The sequence below is a fragment of the Anopheles funestus genome, chromosome 3RL (assembly GCF_943734845.2).
Source record: "Anopheles funestus chromosome 3RL, idAnoFuneDA-416_04, whole genome shotgun sequence".
NCBI lineage: Eukaryota > Metazoa > Arthropoda > Insecta > Diptera > Culicidae > Anopheles > Anopheles funestus.
Window position 1 is genome coordinate 52,153,652 of NC_064599.1, and position 19,744 is coordinate 52,173,395.

At 42.4% G+C, this 19,744-nt stretch overlaps 1 protein-coding gene across 3 annotated transcripts in view; it reads right to left on the reverse strand.

The window, feature by feature from the left end:
- Positions 1-19,744, reverse strand: part of LOC125767197 (uncharacterized) — a 285,303-nt gene that overhangs the window by 61,829 nt on the left and 203,730 nt on the right. The gene's annotated exons all lie outside the window — the stretch shown is intronic.

Below are 19,744 nucleotides of genomic sequence, written 5' to 3' on the forward strand. Positions count from 1 at the left end.
GACGCCACACCGATACCAGACGAGGAACCAGCTTCCGAAGCGCCTTTGACCGATGCCCCTACCACGTGCCTGTCCGCCATTTTGGACGCCTCGAGTGCCATACTTGCGAAGCGCGATGCCGCCATTTTGGACGCCTCGAGTGCCATACTCGCGAAGCGTGATGTCGCCATTTTGGACGCTTCAAGCGGTGCTGCCATGTTGGACGCTACCGAAGCGGAGCGTGTTGATAGTGCGGCCAAAGAATGTAACCCGACTAACAAATGCACCCAGGCTACTTACGATGACGAAATTCGCAGATTGCAGCAACAATTGGAGTTAGTGGATTTGCGCCGTAAGATTCAGGCTTTGGAACACCAGTCTGAATGTGCTTCACCACCGATTGCTGACTTAAAGCTCGATAAAACAATCGAACCCTTCACGGGAGACGACGACAGATGTATCATCCAATGGTTGGATGACCTCGATTATACTTTCTCACTACATCGTGTGAAGGATGCTGATAAATTCGTTCATGCTCGTCGGCTGCTTAAAGGATCTGCGGCTATCGTTGCCCAGTCATCTCGTGCCCTTACGCTGGAACAGTTAAAGGAAGAACTCATCTCAACCTTGAGTGTGCCGCCCACGGTTGAAGCCGTTCTTCGACACTTACGATCCCGTCGTCTCTCCCCAAAGGAGACCGCCTTACGTTATGTGTTGGATATGCAACGTATTGCCAGCCGAGCCCCCATCCCGGAACCTGAATTGATCAACATTATCCTTGATGGTCTGGATAGCCCATCTCTTACTGCTGGGATGCGATTCATGGCAAACAACGTGGAAGATCTGAAGCCTATGCTTAAGAAATTCGAGACTATTCGGTCCAGAAGAGTCCCCAAGCCGACGACGACATCATCTTCAATTCCGGAGAAAGTTCCTGTTTCGACCAATCGAGGAGCAACGCAGAACATCATTCGATGTTACAACTGCTCGGAGTTTGGACATCTTAAGAGTGCCTGTTCTCGCCCCAACCGACCACCGGGGGCATGCTTCACGTGTTTCCAGATGGGGCATAACTACAAAAATTGCCCAAAGAAGGTCGCGAATGCTGCTGCTCATCCGGATCCAATTACTCGTATTGCGGGTGATGATAATGAAACTCTGGCATTAGATGAATTACAAGAGGTGAGTGTTTCTTTTCTCAAGTTAGGAAAACCGGTTGTGGTAGTAAAAGGAATACAATCTCTATTTGATACAGGTAGTTCTGTAAGTTTTATAAATGAATCCATAGTGCCAGTTGGACTCCTGGCTAAGTTAGCCCCTTCTCGATTTCGTGGCCTTGGGAACTCCCGACTTTATACTCGTGGTCAAGTAACGTGCCGTATAAAATTTAAGGAGGTGATCCTCAATCATTCATTTGTTATATTACCCGAGAACTCTATGGCCTGGCCAATAATTATAGGTAAAGATATACTCCCTTCGTTTAACGTCCGTCTTACGTACTCTAAGAATTACGTCTCTCTTATGCAACCCCCTCGGGGGGAAATTGAAACCCAGAACCAGGATTCACTAGATGTGGCAACCAATGAAATTTCTGCTATTGACGTTTATGAATCAGAAATTGAGCCTGATGTTGGCCCCACATTATCTTCAAAGCAATCCGCTATTGTCCCATCAATCATTAAGGAAAATTATCTCGACGATTCTATTCAATGCACTCAGTTAGTAAACCATAAAATGAAGATCAATCTCACTCATCAGACTTCTATGGCTCACGTGGATGCATTAAGCCGAACTGAAGCAGTAGGTGCAATTAGTGAATTAGACCTCGACTTTCAACTTCAGGTAGCTCAATCAAGAGATCCTTCCATTGACTCTTTAAGACGAAAACTCGAAGTCGGTCCTGTTAATGGATGCGTCTTGCAAGAGTCTCACAATATCTCCCATGTACTTAATGCTACAGCCTCTCCCCAAGCGAATGGTCAGGTCGAACGCGTTAATCTTGAGTCCAAAACAGAAGACGTTAGTCGAGACCTTAATCGTCTCCGTTCCGAAGCACAGGAAAATATCGAAATATCGCAAAATCGAAATGAGCAATACTTAGCCGATAGGAACAAGCCAGCTCCTAAATTCAACGTAGGAGATCTAGTAGCTATCAAATATACAGACACAAGCGGTGTCAACAAAAAGCTTAACTGTAGGTTTCGTGGCCCTTATATAATTCACAAAATTCTTCCTCATGACCGCTATGTCGTTAGAGATGTTGAGGGATGTCAACATACACAAATGGCCTATGATGGCGTTCTAGAAGTTGATAAGCTTAGGAAGTGGGCCACTAATACGTAAATATGATTAGGTGTGTAATTAAGTAGAATTGAGGTCAATCCTAAGTCAGGATAGCCGAGCTGTAATATACTGTAGTGTCAGGTCCGCAACCGGTATCATTGTGAAGAGCTTTCGAAATGTCAGAGTGAATTATGACCCTTGGACATGACAGTGTGCTGCGCAACTGTCATGCTGAATAAAGATATTCGTTATTGGATCGTTGTACAAGCAACATCTTCCGTTCTTCCGTTCTTCCGTTCTTCCGTTCTGTCTTCCGTTCTTCCGTTATACCTTCCGTCTTTGTTATTAGGCTACCAAAGCCTCCTTCCGAAAAGTTAAATCTTCCGTAATACATCCGTATTACAGTTTCAAATTTTAAAATATCAATATTTGTGTTATAAATTATTAGTAAAATAAAGTTTAACACATTCAGCACAATTAAATCGGGAATGAAACATTCTTATGTAACTAAAAACCAACATTAATAGGTGTACAGAGTATACAGCATGATTCCGCATTACGCAGTATTCGATAAATACAGGACTTGTTTACTTTTATTATGCGAAGTTAATAGTTATGTGTTAAACACGCTAAAAAATATTTATGTTTTTTTGTTCGAACTTTATTATTGTGTAGAAAACTGGAAGTTCGGGGAAAATCATATAACGCGATTTAACAATTAACAATACATTTTAACAGAATACAGTGGGAGCTGTTGCTTAGAGTGGAACGCCAATGTTTATTGTGTACTGTAGTATTTCACAAGTTGTCCTTGTTGTGCATTGTTTTCAGTAAAGAAAGTAAAGTTCGGTAAGAATTTTTGTTAATACAATGCGATAACGTTTGCAAAACATTATTCATAAGTACATGAATTTATTTTTCAGGACATGGATATGGAAACAGAGGAAGTAATCCCTGCCATTGCTGCAGAAGTAGCTACGCTAGCTCTACTATTGATAGAAGAGCAGGAGGAGGAGGAAGAATCGCGATCAGAAAATGGCCGGATCTGGGTTACGGATTTGTTTTTGGAAAGGGAAGATGTGTGGAACCGATTGTTCCAGGCAATCGATGGAGAAGGTGCCAACAACCGGATGAACGATTTTCTGCGACTCAATCGGGAGGAGTTCCATCATGTTTTGTCTTTAATCGGTCCAAAAATATGCAGAGTAGATACAACAATGCGTAAAGCAATAACTACAAAGCAACGGCTTGCCATCGCGCTTCGCTTTTTGGCCTCTGGGGACTCATATGAATCGCTATCCTTTATGTTTAGGGTAAGTTATTTTAAGCAAGACATATATACTCGTCAATTAACTAATGATTAACTTCAGGTCTCAAGTCCATCTGTATCCCGGATCGTGCAGGAAGTTTGTGATCATATAATACACGAGCTAAAGGAATATGTGAAGGTATTGTGTATTTTACATATTATCAATAATGTAATTACGTCACTAAACTAAGTCATAATTAACTAAGTCATAATTAGTGTAATGTGGCTACACCACGCGTTTTTCACATAGTAGTATTAATCCGAGTGATCCCTCAGCATGGTGAACTGATTATTCCGTGTTTGATGTTCCAATCCAAAATAAGTATCACAGTTGTAACTTCATAGTGGGAGACTAATACATTTGATCCTGCTAAATTACTCCTCAGCCTTAACAAATGCGTTGTTGTCGTCGTCGTCTAAAAAGAAAAAAAGATCATTCAAGGATCTCTTACATTGTGTAGTGTTTTCAAAGGTCTCAAAAATATCTTTTTGAATATATCTGGTGGCTCTGATAAGAGCCGATGATGTTCACACTGTGAACAAGGAGGATAGGTCATAAGGGTCATGGGGAGTGGTCTTCTCACACGTTATCACACTACGTGTTACACGTAGTCGTGATCGCAGGATCCAGGGGCGTTGAACTTCGCTACTTCCTCGTTCAACGTAGCTGTAACAGCTTCAATGAGCCGGTCACAGAACTCTGGGTGACTTTGTTCGTAGACAGCGACTCGCGCCTCTACAAAGTTGCCCAGAGCTCTGGCCTTGCTCATTGGACGAGGAGTAGCTTCTGTCAAACGTCTCAGGGCTCCCAAGCACTCGGCAATCTGCTCGGAACGACTCGTTTGCGTCCGCTTCCGCTTCGGCTGGGGAGTTCGTCCCGGCAGCATTGCCGATGTGGATGGGGCCGGTGATCCGTTTTCCAGGTTCGCCTGAAATGATAGAAATAATAACATATTACATTAAATGATAACGATGGTGTTTTACAACAGATTTTAACATAACATTTATGATTTTGATGTTATATCTTTTCAGCTGCCTTCCAATAAATCAGAATGGTTGAAGATTTCAAAGGGATTCGAAGAACAATGGAATTTCCCGCATGTCAATGGTGCCATCGACGGTAAACATGTCCCTTTAAGAGCACCAGCGAATTCCGGAAGCCAGTTTTACAATTACAAACACAATTTTAGTATTGTGTTGTTAGCAATAGCGGACTCAAATTACAACTTTCTTTTCGCTGACGTCGGTTGCCAGGGGAGAATATCGGATGGCGGTGTTTTAGCAAACAGCCCAATATACCCAAAACTGGAACGCAAGGAGTTAAATATTCCCGATCCGGAAATTCTACAAGTTCCCTATAAGATCGAAGTGCCATTCTACTTTCTAGGGGACCAAGCGTTTGCCATGAAAGAGTACTGTCTGCGGCCATTTGGAGGCATGCATGCTGCAGATTCAATGGAACGCCATTTCAACTATAGACATTCTCGAGCACGACGTACAGTAGAAAACGCATTCGGTATCTTAGCTCGAGTATTCCGGGTTTTAGCTAAGCCTATGGATTTGGAACCTCGAATTGCAGAAAAAGTTGTTCTTGCAGCTATATGTCTGCACAACTTTAGACGACGACACTTATTGTACAACTATTCACATACACTACTCCCACGCACTACAAATCAAGACAATACATGTCTAAACTCCGAAGAGTACGACGATGTATCAGCACCAGCTTCAATGCTGCCTATCCCGGGCGTTCCAATAAGGCCGACCAGGGCATTGCAAAACATGCGAAAACATTTAGCACGGCACCTAATGTTAAATAATCCACTGCCCTATCATCTGCCGCAACCCCAGAGAGCTACACAATAAAATTGTTAAAAAATTGAATTACTTACACTATTTACTGTTGGTCGCGGTGCTGTCGCGTCGTGCAGGAAGGACATGTGCTCGAACGCGAACCAACAGTTTTGTAGCACCTCACTGGATCCTGGAAATAATCATTATAAAAGAATAAACATTATATAAGTAAAACATTCTATAATATAGATTCGTAAATCATTCACCTGATCCGGTCACCTGGCTTCGTGCTATCTCCTTCTTCGTGCGCCGGTACGTGTTCATCAGATTCTTCCACTTTTGGTGGACGTCCTCTGATGAATGACCCATGTATGACCCGATTTCTACCCATGCCTGGTGTCGGATCTCAGCATTTTTATACTGACGATCCGAGTCCTTCCACAGGCATGGGTAGGTTTTCACCAGTTCTATTAGGTGAAGCACCTCCTCCGTTCCTTGAATTGGCTGCAATAATAAATTAGTTACAATTTAATTAAAATATGTTTCGGTTATTCGTAATGTGTATAAAAGTTGTGCTAAACTTACATTTTTCTTCATTTTTAATGCGGTTGTGGCGTTAACACCTTCCATAATTTGTTTTCGCAGGCGGTTTAGGAAAAACAGTACTTAAAGCAATGTGATTTCTCACTAACTAACCATTTGTAAACGATTGCATGATCACATTGGAAATATAGGATGATCACACGCGTCAAAAAAAGTTATTTTCGAACAAAATTTCGCTCGATTATTCTGTATTAGGTTTGAAATACATCAGTATTAATACATTACAAAATGTTGAAAATTTCTAACTTTTTCTTGGCTATCAAAACGCAAGATTATACATTCATTATCGGTTCAAACATAGGTTATTTGAATCGATTATTCTGACGCAATTGTACATACTGCACTTCCACTGTGTTCAACGTAAAATTTTTCGGATTTTCTAACCAAATCATTTTAAGAGGGGCTAAAACTTCATAAAACAAATATAATATATATTTCACCTGTTTATTATACTATAAAATATATTTTACATTGTTAGGTTTTATATGACAAATGAATACTAAGATAATCTTAAGCTACAACATTAATATAACATCATTTTGCGAATTGTTGCAAGGTATAGCAATAAATCCAAGAAAACTCATTTAAACTCAGCGTAAAAATAAATAAAATAAAACATCTAGATCAAATTTTCGAACCGATATATCCTTTTGAATACCGCTTTGCAAAAAAAAAATATTTTCGGATACATAACGGCTAAAATTCAAAACCAAGAGTTACCCTCCCATAGCTGTGAATCAACTCCCCAACTCATAAAGGTATAAACTCTGGCGATAGCCGAATACGTCACCGCGTCGCCGGCTCGTAACCCAGATATATGGGTTACGAGCCGGCGACGAGAAATCAAAAAAATTTGGAGCTGTCAGTTGTCGCCGCATACAAGTATGCATCATGTGTTCTTGGCTTAAGAAAACAAAGTTGGTCATCTCTTGTTACAGCGTGAAAATCCACGGTAAAATGGGAATGTTTTACATTTTTTAAATATACTCACTATACGTACAAAGTTGGGAAAATATAAAAGTGGTAAAAATGTGTTATTATTGTTTGTGTATATATTTTTTTCATGCTCTTTAGCTTTCTTAAGGTAAGTACGCTTAGCGCTTGTTGTTTTGTGAACCGCATTTTAAATTCAGTTTCTATGTTTCAGGTTTGAGAGCAGAAGCATGTTATTTGCATCAAACATCTGAGCGGCCAGAAACCGACGAAACCGGTGTAAGCAGAAAAGGAAAAGCCAAACCGAGCACTCATGCTGATATTGTCCAGGTCGATGGGTATCACCGGCATTAGGGACGATCTTCGATCAAACATCTGGCGTAAAGATCGTCTCTATAAAATTTTGCGGAGAACACACCGTGCCTGGCCGCAGAATACACAGCACTGCCGGTCGGTGGAGTACATGTGAACAAATACGACCAATCGGGACGTTGATGTTATTTTTTATAGAGGCTTTGAATCTTGGTTTATAAAAATCTCAAGTTGCAACATTTTAAAGTTCGATCGACTTATATATCTGATACGGCGTTCGGTTGATGTTAACATTAGTCGGTTGATAAGCAAGTTACGTAGTTGTTTGATTCAGTAAGATATTTGCTTGTAACTTTGAACTGAATTAGCTATAGCTCTTTGGTAGCTCAAGTGCCACAATGTCGGGTAAAAGAATGCGTGAAACAGAACAAATGTACCAAATAGTGAAAGCTAATATAGGAGTAGAATTGTTTGTGGAAAGTTCTACTTTTAGACCAAACAATGTTCAAGCAGCAGCAACGGATGTAGGTGAGTACAACATGAAAAATACGGAAACATATTTCAATGCAATATTAATACACATCTGTCACATTTCAGATCCTGCACAAATTAGCAACTATTCTTGTTTGCTTGATGAAAATAGGGTAGAAGAAGGACATCTCAATGATGATCGGCTGAATATGGATGATTCCGACAACATCGAGAGCGATGATAACAATTACGATGACGATAATGAAGTAGATACATCATACAGCATACAGGAGCTCCCGAATGAAAATGAGCCATTTGACGAGGTTATCCGAAATTGGGCATTACGTACATACCAATCGCACCAAGCGTTGAACAGCTTATTAGCAATTTTACGTTCTAGAACAAGCGATAAGCTTCCCAAGGATTCGCGTACATTGCTGAGAACAAGGCAAAGTGAAAAAGAGATAGTAGCAATACCAGGAGGAGAACTGTGGTATCCGGGAGTACGATCGGTTTTGCACCAACATTTTGGGTAAGATGGATGCTTTTCTAAATTAACCTGCTCAATGTTAACAATGTTTTTCTGTAATTATTCCAGCAATGCACAACCAAGAGTGAGTTCGTTCTCATTAAACTTCTTCGTCGATGGACTTCCTCTGAACAAGAACACACGAAAACAATTTTGGCCAATATTGATGAGTATTCAAGAAATGCCTGAAGTTTCAGTATTTATGGTTGGAAATTTTTATGGAGCATCCAAGCCAAAGAGTACAGAGGTATTTCTTCGGCCACTTGTAAACGAGCTGAACGAGTTGATGCAGCATGGTATTGCGATAGCCAATAAGCTTATCACAGTACGTGTTAGAGCTTTCATCGCAGACTCTCCTGCACGGGCATTCATAAAAGGAAAGCTGGAAAAAACATGCTCAGTATCATAACTATATACATATTAATCTTTTACTTTTTAGGTGTAGCATTTCATAATAACCCACATGGATGCCAAAAATGTACTGTGGTAGGACAACATCATAACGGTACTGATGTTGTGTATTTTCCGAGGGTCGATGCACCTGCAAGAACGGATGCGGATTTCCGGGCATTAAAATATGAACACCATCATAGGGAAAATACACCTCTTGTAGATCTGCCGTACTTTGACATCATTAAAGATGTCATTTCAATGGATTGCCGGCATCAGATAGACTACGGAGTAACCCGAACTTTTGTCAACGGTTTAAAAGCGGGCAAACTAGGAAGACATCGCAAATGGTCTGTAGACACAGTAAATAGAGTTAACGGTTTACTTAAAAATGTTGAAATTCCTGCGGAATTTCACCGCAAGTTTCGAGACATTGATGACACTGACTTGTGGCATGCAAGTGAATTTAATATGTTTTTGCATTATGCAAGCTTCGTAGTTTTGAAATTTATACTAACAGAATTGGAGTATAAGCATTTTATGCTGTATTACTGTTCGATTAAGCTGTTCTCAAGCAATGTTTATCGAGAATATTGGCCTGAAGCAGATCGAATGCTAAAACAGTTTATAGTTGAGTACGGCACACTGTATGGTGTTGAACATTTAAACAGTAATATGCATAGTTTAGTGCATATCTATGATGATGTTTGTAGATTTGGACCTCTTGAATCGTTTTCTTCATATCGTTTTGAAGGTAAATTACAGCACGTCAAAAACTCGCTTCGAAACGGTCATAAGGTTTTGGTGCAAGCTGCCAACAGAATACCAGTGCAAACCAAAAGATCACCTTATTGTAAACATTTCGCATTCCCCTACTTAGAATCCACTCATAGTGGAGTAACTTTGCACGTTGATTCTAATATTAGTCTCTTTTCAGGGACGGAAGATAATTGGTTTTTAACTAAAGATTTTTACATTGTCCAATACAGTGGAGCACAAAAAGATGGATTGACCATAAACATTTATGGAAAAACATTTAACAAAATAACAGAATCTCACACCTTTTATTATTCGCACATGATGAAAGATATATATGAGGCAGACATATGCGATCTTTCTCAAGAAGTGATGATATTTCTGACCACAGATATTAAGTGTAAATTAGTAGCTATTAAAACTAACAAAACTAGTTATGTTTTTGTACCGTTTATACATACATTAACTGAATAACTCTTCGTGAGGTAGTCAAGTAATGATACTAAATGGTAAATTATAACCTAACAACTTACTGTCGCTGATGGAAATTATGTCCGTTTACAGCCCACATTCTTCGCTTCAAACCATGTATCTAGCTTAGGAGGAACGGACTTAGATAGGGATTAGAAGAGTAACAGCAAGAGAACGGTTTCCTCCATTCGTATTACAACCGTATAGAGAGGAAAAATCAGGAGATTTAGCTCTCGCATCTCGAGATGGAACTTAAGCTTCTTTTTGTGTCTCGTTTGCTAATGCAAGCACACACAAAGAACAGCAACGATAAATTACAGTAAGTTATATGAATAAACTAAAAATATATATAATTGTAGGATATAGGAGGATAAGGAATTACATGAAATATAACTGCGATCAATTTAGGTAATTAAAGTAAGGGATGAAAGCCACAAAATATTGTTAAAGGTAAGAAGGCTAAATTCCTGAGGTTCAAACTTGGCTGATGCTGTTTTTAATAAGTAACAAACCGAACTGTAAAAAACCAATTTGAATAAGACAATTAAATCCCCAGAAAACTAGTTGGTATTAATGTTTTATAAAAAAAATACTCTGCTGCGACCTGCTTTCATTGAAAAATATCAATCCTATTTGAACATCAAGTAATCCCAGATAACCTTCATTCATTTCGTTTCATGATCGTTTGAAACTTTTAACATTCGTTCATTTGTCAATGCAATACATCGAAGGCGTCTTCTTTGATTCGTTTTAATATACTCCATTCTTATTTATCACCTCGATGCGGTGCGCTACAGTGTGTTATATTTTTGATTTTGTGTAATGTTTAAGGGTAGTTTTTGTACTTTAAATGTAAATTTTACAAAGAAAAGTACTCATAGTGCATGAAAGAAGTGAAGTACTGTTAAACTGTTACTGTGGGTGAATCACGCATCTTCATCGGAGTCATATATATTCCTCCGTATCTCAGCAAGGATCGTTCAACATTAAGATCATTATCCGTTTGTGTTAGTGATATTATGGACCGCATGGCCCGTGGTGACAGTCTCTTTCTCTTCGGAGATTTCAACCAGCCACTCATCGCAAGGAAGAGACCTGATAGCCCAATGCCCACCCAGATGACATCATATGCTCCTGTTTCATATCCGCCGTCTGCAAGTGATCTGATAGACCTCATAAACTTGCATGCTCTTCACCAATTGAATGGCATCCTAAATGCCAATGATCGCATACTTGATCTTATTCTTTCGCATTTCCCAATTACGGTCTCATGTGAAGTAGATGCCTCAGTTATCCCTCTATTGAATGTTGACTCACATCATCCTCCGTTAGATATTTCTATCGTTTTACCACGCAATCAGGCTCTCCACTACGGACACAGTCACTCACTCTCATCTCGTCCTCGTCATCTCAATTATAGAAAAACGAATAATGTTAGGCTCGATAGCATTCTCACCCACACTGACTGGTCCATCCTACGTAGGATGTACATAATGTACATAATAGCTCATCCGTCGAGACTGCAACCTAGAGAGAGAGAGAGAGCTCTCTCTTCACCTCCATAGTCTCCTCTGCTCTAGACTCCTGCACCCCTACTTTCCGTCCTTCCTCTCATCCTCCCTGGTCGGATTACAGGCTGCGTGTGCTAAAGAGAGACAAGAATCGCCTTTTTCGCCTATATCGCCGTTATAGGTCAGATTATGTATTATAAACGCGCTTACAAATACGCATTTTTTGCCTACCGAATTTATAACAGAGCACGCTATCGTAGGTACGTTGGTAGACTTCAAGTTCAGTTTCACTCCAACCCCCGCTCCTTCTGGCATTTCGTCAATGAACGCCGTGGAAGCAGCTCCTTGCCTTCTTACATGACCCTGAATTCATCGTCCGCTGATACTACTCCACAGATTTGTTCACTATTCGCTCGCCATTTCTCGAGCATTTTCGCCGACACTATTACTGATTCCGATTGTTTCATCCCTGAACTGGCCAATATGCCTAAACATACTTTAAATATTGACTCTATCAGCGTTAGTGTTCCGCAAGTCGTTAGTGCCCTGACAAAACTCAAACCCTCCTTCTCCCCTGGCCCTGATGGGATACCGGCCTCTATATTAAAAAACTGCAGTTCAGCCTTAGCTGCTCCTTTAACCTACTTGTTCAACCTTTCGCTATCCTCCGGTGTCTTTCCAGACATCTGGAAAACTGCATGGCTATGTCCGGTCTTCAAAAAGGGCAATCGCTCATGTGTTAGCAATTACAGGGGCATTGCAAAACTGTGTGCGAGCTCGAAAGTATTTGAATCTGTAGTTTTTGAATACATGTCCTTTTCATGCAAATCGTGGATTAGTGCCAACCAACATGGCTTTATGCCAGGACGATCAACTACCACTAATTTACTGCAGTTTGTGTCATCTACGATAGACCGTATGGATCAGGGACTCCAGGTCGACGCAGTGTACACGGATTTTTCTGCGGCATTTGACCGAGTACAGCACTACCTACTATTGGCTAAACTTGAAAAACTGGGGTTTTCAATGAAGTGGATGCAATGGCTCAAAACTTATCTAGTAGGTCGCCGTTACATTGTCAAGATTTGCGATTCTACGTCATCGGCTATTGCGAGCACGTCGGGAGTCCCCAAGTCCTTAGTCCTTTCCTCTTCCTTTTGTTTGTCAATGATGTCACGTGTATTCTTCCTCCTTCTGGACATCTACTCTATGCGGATGATATTAAAATCTACGCATCGATAAATGACCAGAAGGACTGTTCGTCCCTTCAATCGTACATAGATGTATTCTCCTACTGGTGTTCCGTCAACTTCCTAGAGTTATGTCCCAGTAAATGTTCTATTATTTCCTTCTCTCGTGCTCGTCATCCTATTATTTATAACTATCACCTAAATTCAACTCCGCTATGTCGTGTCCACGAAATCCTCGATTTGGGAGTGACCCTCGACCATAAATTAACTTTTACCGCTCATCTCGATGCCATTGTATCGAAAGCCTTCAAAGTGCTGGGCCTTATCCGTAGGCTTACAATCGACATAAAAGATCCGGCATGCCTTAAGGCACTTTTCTGTTGCCTAGTCCGTGGTCCTTTGGAATACGCTTGCGTTGTCTGGAGTCCTGCGTCTGTTGTTTGGACTACAAAAATCGAACGGGCGCAAAAGTATTTCACGAGGATGGTTTTTCGCCGCCTCCTGGATACCAACCAAACGCAGATGCCTCCATACGAAACACGATGCCAAATTCTTGGCCTGAAATCGTTGGAGACTCGACGGGATCATGCCCAGGCATTTCTCATAGGCGGGCTGCTTCTAGGCGCCACTGATGTGCCATACCTTCTTTCTCGCATCCCTCTCTATGTCCCTTCCCGCGCTCTTCGCTCACGTCCATTCCTTTCGGACTCTTCCAGACGTACTACGTATGGCTCAAATGATCCGTTTCTTGTCTCTCTTCGGCACTTCAACATCGTGTACCATCTGTTCAATTTCAACTCCTCCTTGGCCTCCTTCCTTTCCCGCACATCACAACCTTCCTATCCTCCGTCTTCTCCACTTCCCCATTATAGTTAGCTATAATTATGCTTTTAGTTTTAGTTTAAGTTTAGTTTTTAAGTCAATTTTTTGTTAAACCTATAGGGCGGACAATTCAAATAAACAAATAACAAATAACAAACAACACTACCAGGCGATGGATTTTTCATTCAGAAAAGAAGCGTCATTTTGTGCAGATATGAGGATCAATGTTCCGGATAGTGAACAGTGTCAAGGAACCAAGTCGGCGTCGTCTTCAAAGTAATTGTGTGTGTATTTACCCGTTTGTGTGCGTTTACTTCGAAGTTACATTATTTTTATAAACATTGAACGAATGAAATAAAGAAATGAAAATGAATTTCAAAAGCTTTAGTTCTGAAATATTTCATGAAAAATTTCAAAATGACGAACGAAAAGCTTTTCTACCACAAACGAAATATTTCATTATTATGGTGCATTTGATATAATTATGGCTCGTTTTATGTCATCCACGAAGTCTTAATATTACTGCTGTAAGTGATGCTTTAAGATCGATATCAGATCGTCTTATATAGGTCTTCGAACGGTCGGATATCGGTTTTTGGCTATCTGGAAACACAATTGCCCGACTAGCAAAGTGACTGCTTTTTACAGGGGTGGCGTATGTAATGGCATGGAAAACGGAGGGAAAAACCGGCAAACCCGTGCAAAAACAAGGATCATTTGATTGTATGTGAAAGGCTGACAGCCATTTCTGTATAAAAGAAATACAAATCTGTTGTAATAATATTTGTAAGCCCAACATGGCACCCAAGGGACATAGAGATGCGCAAATCTAATTGAGCTTTCCATAATGTGGTGTTAACGCTAGACTAAGAACGCAGAATAAACAATAAAGGTCAGGATGAAATGGAAACAATTCTAGTCAAAAGGAAACCAGAATTTTAAAAATCCTCTGCTAAAAAATATTAGTTTGACAACAAAAAAACACATCTTTCTTGAAAGTTTCATGCAAATACGAAGAGCAGATCAAAAGATATACGCTTTGTAATCCGAAAAAACGAAAACTCTCATACAAAACGTATGGCCTACCCGGGTAGGCGGTTGTAGATATAAGATATCAATCGAAAAAAAATATTTAAAAAATGTTTAAAATAATTTTAAAAAATTTCTTTTTGTTCATAATGGTGAAAAACATTTTTTTACGCATTTTAAAAATTTCAAGTCTGTATGACTTTCCAATAAAACAGATATTAAGAAATAAAAATACAAAACTTACCCAGGCAGGCGGTCATTGATAATAGGGTTAATGCGTGGTGTTAATTTTTTCCCTTCACTCTGCTCCACTTCACTCCACTTTGAATTGAAGTGAGGAAACAATACTTTCGGTGCATGTTGTGGAAACTTCTTCGTTTTTTTATACGACGATGAATACAGTTGTGTAGTGTCTTGAGAATGCACGTCTTATTAGCCCGGTGATCCACAAGCAACTGAACTCTTTATTGTTCTATCGTTTATCAGTTCCCTACAAACATACCAAGGTTTCTATAACTAAGGGGGATTCGTTTGCATCTTATTGTTGGCAGTACAAAACTGGAAAATTGCGGCCCGTTATCCGCAGTAATAGACAACGGTAGGCCAAATTGAGCAAAAATTGAGTTTAGTCGGTTTATAGTCTCACTAGAATCTATCTTCTTCATTATTTCTACCTCTATATACCGACTGAAGTAATCAACCACTACTAATAGTGAGTGACCTGTTGCTAACTGTCCAAAGAAATCAATGGCTAGGTGTTGCCAAGGTGTTCTGTTGTCAGTGTATGTAGCAATACCGCACTGATACGGGTATGGATCCGAAGCCTCTAGAAGGATAATATAGGCACTCCATACCCTACTCCGACTCAATACGTCCCCGTCGTACAGAATGGTTACATATCTCTCCAAATATCTGAGCTTGGGTATACGGGGAAACCCAACCTCTTGAGAAGATGGGGTATATGGCTAAATTGAGCGGAGACAGGGACAGCCAGCGTCCGTTCTCCATGTTAGGGGCGGCTGGATGTCCCTTCTGTCCTGGCACCCTACGGGACTTTAAACTGCTAGGTTGCGTAGGCCCTCCGACGAGACAGGGGGTTGGGGTAGAGGCCTTGCAAGCCACCTCCAATATAATTGCAACGAAAAGTAACCAAGACATTTCGAATCGGAATAACGGATACCAACCCACGCAACCGAACAAGGACTACGATTGGAAACTCGAAATTTGGCGGTGCAGATATCCTGACGGTGGTCAAAGCCGGAAGGATACGATGGCTGGGGCACGTGATGAGGATGCCGGACTCATGCCCCACCAGGAAGGTGCTCGTCAGCGATCCGGTCGGCACGAGGCGGAGAGGAGCACAGCGACCTCGTTGGCTGGATCAGGTGGAGTCAAACCTGTCGGAGATCGGATGCAGCCGTGGATGGAGGACTGTAGCCCTGGACCGAGTTTCCTGGAAACGGATTGGCGACCAGGCCATGTCTACACGACGTGCTCGACCGTGAACAGGCCAGACAAGAAGAAGAAGTATTGTTTCCAAGGTGTCGATGATAGTTCTCTGCGTTTCATTGGTTCTGGAGCAGATGGTGCGGAGACTAACACACATCCACGACAATTCCCAACAAAACTTTCCGCCTGCATGTCTAATTTTGGCCACCATACTTTGGCTCGCAGCCGTTGTTTCATGATGACCCTCATGAGCCAGCTGTAAAATCCGCTCTCGTAACGAAGACGGTATAACAATTCTGTTTCCTCCCAAACGTATTTTCCTCGCAAAGTACAATTCTGTAGCAAATACTTTGAATATACATATGTAGATGTAGAATCATCTTCTGTCCATTCTAGTGATGGGTTCTCGGAATCGCACCCACGGCTCCGAACCGCCTCCAAGCATAGCAACTCTAGCTCCGATTCCGACTAGGTTAAAACCACGATTCCGCCTGGAGCCGTCCAGAGCCACCCGGAGCCGTTGGAGTCGTCGGAGCTGATAGTTAACAACGATATAACCTAGATTAATGCTTTATCAGCAAATTTTATATAATCTGATAAAAATAACGCTTTGAAATGAAACATTTGCTTACTTACTTACTCCATAAGTATAACATAATATATTAATATATTCATAATATTTCAAATAGATTTTAAGTATCATCAGGCGAGTAAATATAGGGGATTTCGTATCTTCTTTTCTGGCCTGCTCATGGTCGAGCACGTCGCGTAGACATGGCCTGGTCGCCAATCCGTTTCCAGGAAACTCGGTCCAGTGCTGCAGTCCTCCATCCACGGCTGCATCCGATCTCCGACAGGTTTGACTCCACCTGATCCAGCCAACGAGCTCGCTGTGCTCCTCTCCGCCTCGTGCCGACCGGATCGTTGACGAGCACCTTCCTGGTGGGGCATGAGTCCGGCATCCTCATCACGTGCCCCAGCCATCGTATCCTTCCGGCTTTGACCACCGTCAGGATATCTGCACCGCCAAACAGCTCAGCTAGCTCGTGGTTCATTCTCCTTCTCCACACGCCCTGCTCGCACACACCGCCAAAGATAGTCCTTAGCACCCGCCGTTCGAAAATAGCGAGTGCATTGGCATCCTCTGTTAGCAGAGTCCAGGACTCGTACCCGTAGAGGACTACCGGACGTATCAGTGTGCGATATATCGTGCATTTCGTGTGTTGCTGGAGCCTTCTGGATCGCAGGAGTTTGTGGAGCCCGTAGTAGGCACGATTTCCCTGAACAATGCGCCTTCGGATTTCGCTGCTCATGTTGTTGTCCGAAGTTACGATCGTACCAAGGTAGCAGAACTCCTCTACCACCTCGAGATCGTCGCCGTCAACTGATACTCTGCTCCCGAGTCGGCCTTTATCACGGTCAGAGCCTCCGCCAAGCAGGTACTTTGTCTTCGTCGCATTGATCCTCAATCCAATTCTGTCGGCCTCGCGTTTCAGTCGGATGTACGCGTCGCACACCGCCGCAGATGTCCGTCCGATGATGTCGATGTCATCCGCGAAGCCGAGAAATTGGAGAGAACGGGTGAAAATCGTGCCCCGGATGTCGAAGCCCGCGCTTCGCATGACACCTTCCAGAGCGATGTTAAACAGCAAACAGGAGAGTCCGTCCCCTTGCCTCAGACCCCGGTGAGATTCGAACGATTCCGACAGCATGTTCGATACTCTCACCTTGCACTGCACCCCATCCATCGTGGCCTTCAACAGCCGTACCAGCTTCCCAGGGAATCCGTACTGCTGCATGGTGTTCCATAGTTCGGTCCGATCTATGGTATCGTAGGCCGCCTTAAAGTCAATGAACAGGTGGTGCGTGGGGATCTGATGCTCTCGGCACTTCTGGAGGATCTGCCGTAGAGTAAAGATTTGGTCGGTGGTCGATTTGCCTCCAACAAATCCAGCTTGGTAGCTTCCGACGAAATCTGTGGCAAGGGGCGCAAGTCTGCAGAAGAGTATTCGGGACAGGATCTTGTAGGCAGCATTCAGGACTGTGATGGCTCGGAAGTTAGCACAGTCCAGTCTGTCGCCCTTTTTGTACACTGGGTGTATGACACCCAGCTTCCACTCGTCCGGTAGTTCTTCCTGGTCCCAAATCCTTACGATCAGCCGATGCATAAGCGCGGCAAGCCTCTCCGGGCCCATCTTGAACAACTCTGCCACCAGCCCATCGCTGCCAGCTGACTTGTTACGTTTCAGCTGTTTGATGGTACTGATGACTTCGTCCAAGGATGGCGGGGGCACTTCGTCATCCTGCTGGCTGTCACAATGCTGCTCTCCTCTGCTTCCTGCCTGGTCTCGCGCTGGAGCATGCGAGTACGCACTGCGTTCTTCTCGGATAGTGCTCGCCTGCACTCATCATCAAACCATTCCTTCCTCCGGTTACGTGTTACGCGGCCAATAGTTCGATCGGCCGTGCTGCTGATGGCTTGCTCCATCGTACGCCAATGGTCATTGAGGGACATCGCCTCGAAGGTGGTGTCCTCCGGCAGCGCTTCCCCTAGCGTGGTCGCGAAGTCCCTCGCCACATCAGCTTGCCGCAACCGATCTATGTCGAGCCTTGGGGTGGGCTGATAGCGCAGCTTATTGGCTGCGCACAGTTTCTGGCGTAACTTAACCATAACCAGGAAATGGTCTGAGTCGACGTTTGCTCCCCTGTACGTACGTACGTCGATAATATCCGAGAAGTGCCTTCCATCGATGAGAACGTGGTCAATCTGGGAATATGTCTGCTGTGGTGATCTCCAGGTGTAGCTGAAGCGTGGTGCGTGCTGGAAGAAGGTGCTGCGAATGGTCATGTGCTTGGAGGAGGCGAAGTTTATTAGGCGGAGCCCATTGTCGTTTGTCAGCTGGTGGGCGCTGAAACTACCTATCATGGGTTTGTATACCTCCTCTCGTCCGACCTGAGCGTTAAAGTCTCCGATGACGATCTTGACGTCGTGTTGTGGGCAGCGGTCGTACTCCCTCTCCAGCTGCGTATAAAATAACTCCTTATCGTCATCGGTGCTTCCAAGGTGCGGACTATGCACGTTAATGATGCTCAGGTTGAAGAACCTTCCACGAACCCTCAACCTGCACATCCGTTCGTTGATCGGCCACCAACCGATTATCCTCTTTGGTTTGGTTGGTTTACATCGGAAAGAACGAGAGCTATGGTACGCTAGAGCCAAAAACAGTTTCAACGTAGTAAGAATGAGAAAAAGCTAGGCAGTATGGAGTAGCAGTTTGTTTGACAATTTTTGAGTTGCCACTTGCGCGGTAGCAGAACAAAATCATCCGTTTTCATAAGTCAACAGTTTATGTGATAATTAAGTTATATCCGCCATAATTTTTTTCATAAATAAGTATCAATTACCGTATTTTAGCGTGTATAACGACCCTCTTTTAGGTCAAAAAATGACCATAGTCGATTAAGGGGGTCGCTATACACGGGTACCCTGTGGGCAATTCGAGAGAGAATCCCATACAAAATTTTGGCCTTGTTCTCGCTTTGTTCTGGCTTTAGAGGTACAACCAAAACAAGGCGAAATGAACTACACGATCGTGACGTCACTCGTTTTTTTTTTATACCCGAAGAACGCTCGATCCGACATGGATTATTTTTGATTCGAACCATCACCATGTGATATGTCAAAATAAAAATAACAAAAAAACGTGTTGTTTATACATTTTATTGATTCTGCCGTTGGATTGCCGTTATATATCGATTGCAATTTTTTCGCCGGTGTTATTGAATAATCTGTAAGTAAAGTTTAACGGAAAAAAGAGTATGATTATGAAATGTTAAAAGTAATTAACATGGAATAACTTACGGATTTTGATTATTTTAGCTGTACGATGGACTCGCAGGATACTCCGATTGA